Genomic DNA, 3,028 nt, shown 5'->3' on the forward strand with positions numbered 1-3,028 from the left:
GATCCATTGATCCTTTTGCGTCTGTCACTACGCCCAACACTCGCGAGTTTGAAGCTCGTCACAGTCATCCAATCCTTAAATCCTACTCGGAATACCATAGACAAGGTTTAGACTTTCCGGATTTTGATGAATGCCACCATCAATTCTAGCTTATACCACGAAGATTCTGATTAAGGAATCTAAGAGATACTCATTCAATCTGATGTAGAACGGATGTGGTTGTCAGGCACACGTTCATGGATTAAGGAAGGTGATGAGTGTCACAGATCATCACCTTCTTCATAGTGAAGCACGAATGAACATCTTAGATAGGAACAAGCGTGTTTGAATGGAAAACAGAAATAATTGCATTAATTCATCGAGACGCTACAGAGCTCCTCACCCCCAACAATGGAGTTTAGAGACTCATGCCGTCAAAAGGTACAAAGTTCAGATCTAAAAATGTCATGAGATACAAAATAAATCTCTAAAAGTTGTTTAAATACTAAACTAGTAACCTATCTTTACAGAAAATGAGTAAACTAGGATGGATAGTGCAGAAATCCACTTATGGGGCCCACTTGGTGTGTGCTGGGGCTGAGACTTAAGCTTCTTACGTGCCTAGGTTGTTTCTGGAGTTGAACGCCAGGTTGTAACCTGTTTCTGGCGTTGAACTCCAACTTGCAACCTATTTCTGGCGCTGAACGCCAAACTACATCATGGAACTGGCGTTGAACGCCAGTTTACATCATCTATCTTCACGCAAAGTATGAACTATTATATATTGCTAGAAAACCCTGGATGTCTACTTTTCAACCCAATTGAGAGCGCGCCAATTGGACTCTTGTAGCTCCAAAAAACCCATTCCGAGTGCAGGGAGGTCAGAATCCAACAGCATTCGCAGTCCTTTTTCAGCCTGAATCAGATTTTTGCTCAGCTCCCTCAATTTTAGCCAGAAAATACCTAAAATCACAGAAAAACACACAAACTCATAGTAAAGTTCAGAAATATGAATTTTGCCTGAAAACTAATAAAATTATACTAAAAACTAACTAAAACATACTAAATTCTACATGAAATTACCCCCAAAAAGCGTATAAAATATCCGCTCATCAGTCAACATCAATCACATCTCCTGCTGTGGCTAGGAAGGGTTTTCCAAGGATGATGCATTCATCCTTATCCTTCCCAGTGTCTAAAATTATGAAATCAGTAGGGATGTAAAGGCCTTTAACCTTTACCAACACGTCCTCTACCAATCCATAAGTTTGTTTTATTGACTTCTCTGCCATCTCTAATGAGATTCTTGCAGCTTGTACCTCAAAGATCCCCAGCTTCTCCATTACAGAGAGTGGCATAAGATTTATACCTAACCCCAGGTCACATAGAGCCTTCTCAAAGGTCATGGTGCCTATGGTATAGGATATGAATTTACCAGGATCTTGTTTTTTTTAGGTAAAATTTACTGAACCCATGTATTTAGTTCACTAATGAGCAAGGGAGGTTCAGCTTCCCAAGTCTCATTACCAAACAACTTGGCATTCAGCTTCATGATGGCTCCTAGATATTGAGCAACTTGCTCTTCAATTACATCTTCATCTTCTTCAGAGGAAGAATAGTTCTCAGAGCTCATGAATGGCAGAAGAAAGTTTAATGGAATCTCTATGGTCTCTATTTGAGCCTCAAATTCCTTTAGGTCCTCAATAGGGAACTCCTTTCTGTCTGGAGAACGTCCTATAAGGTCTTCCTCATTGGGATTCACGTCCTCCACTTCTTCCTTGGATTCGGCCATTTTGATAATATCAATGACCTAGCACTCTCTTTTTGGATTCTCTTCTGTATTTCTTGGGAGAGTACTACGAGGAGTTTCAGTGATTTTCTTACTCATCTGACCCACTTGTGCCTCCAAATTTTTAATGGAGGACCTTGCTTCACTCATGAAACTTAAAGTGGCCTTAGATAGATCAGAGACTATGTTTGCTAAGCTAGAGGGACTCTGCTCAAAGTTCTCTGTCTGTTACTAAGAAGATGATGGAAAAGGCTTGCTATTGCTAAACCTGTTTCTTCCACCATTATTAAAGCCTTGTTGATGCTTTTGTTGATCCTTCCATGAGAAATTTGGATGATTTCTCCATGAGGAATTATAGGTGTTTCCATAGGGTTCACCCATGTAATTTACCTCTGCCATTGCAGGGTTCTCAGGATCATAAGCTTCTTCTTCAGAAGATGCCTCTTTAGTACTGTTGGATGCATTTTGCAATCCATTCAGACTCTGAGAGATCATGTTGACTTGCTGAGTCAACATTTTGTTCTGAGCCAATATGGCATTCAGAGCATCAATTTCAAGAACTCCCTTCCTCTGAGGCATCCCATTACTCACAGGATTCCTCTCAGAGGTGTACATGAATTGGTTATTTGCAACCATGTCAATGAGTTCTTGAGCTTCTGCAAGCGTTTTCTTTAGGTGAATAGATCCACCTGCAAAATGGTTCAGTGACATCTTAGAAAGTTCAGATAGACCATTATAGAATATATCTAAAATGGTCCACTCTGAAAGCATGCCAGAAGGACACTTTTTGGTCAAATGCTTGTATCTTTCCCAAGCTTCATAGATAGATTCACCATCTTTTTGCTTGAAGGTATGAACATCCACTCTAAGCTTGCTCAGCTTTTGAGGAGGAAAGAACTTGGTCAAGAAGGCCACGACCAGCTTATCCCAAGAGTCCAGGCTATCTTTAGGTTGTGAGTCCAACCATGTTCTGGCTCTATCTCTTACACCAAAGGGGAAAAGCATGAGCCTGTAGACTTCAGGATCTACTCCATTAGTCTTAACAGTATCACAGATTTGCAAGAATTTAGTTAGAAACTGATAGGAATCTTCTGATGGAAGTCCATAAAACTTGCAGTTCTGTTGCATTAGGGCAACTAGTTGAGGCTTCAGCTCAAAATTATTTGCTCCAATGGCAGGGATTGAGATGCTTCTTCCATAAAAATTGGAAGTAGGTGTAGTATAATCACCAAGCATCCTCCTTGCATTATTATTGGGTTC

At 40.3% G+C, this 3,028-nt stretch overlaps 1 non-coding gene across 1 annotated transcript; it reads left to right on the top strand.

Annotated features, from left to right (window-relative positions):
• The first annotated feature begins 2,537 nt into the window (after positions 1 to 2,537).
• Positions 2,538 to 2,641, top strand: LOC130958687 (small nucleolar RNA R71). The gene has a single exon (XR_009077796.1). It is a non-coding gene; the product is annotated as a small nucleolar RNA R71 (small nucleolar RNA).
• The last annotated feature ends 387 nt before the right edge of the window (positions 2,642 to 3,028 follow it).

Source organism: Arachis stenosperma, chromosome 10, assembly GCF_014773155.1.
Source record: "Arachis stenosperma cultivar V10309 chromosome 10, arast.V10309.gnm1.PFL2, whole genome shotgun sequence".
Classification (NCBI taxonomy): domain Eukaryota; kingdom Viridiplantae; phylum Streptophyta; class Magnoliopsida; order Fabales; family Fabaceae; genus Arachis; species Arachis stenosperma.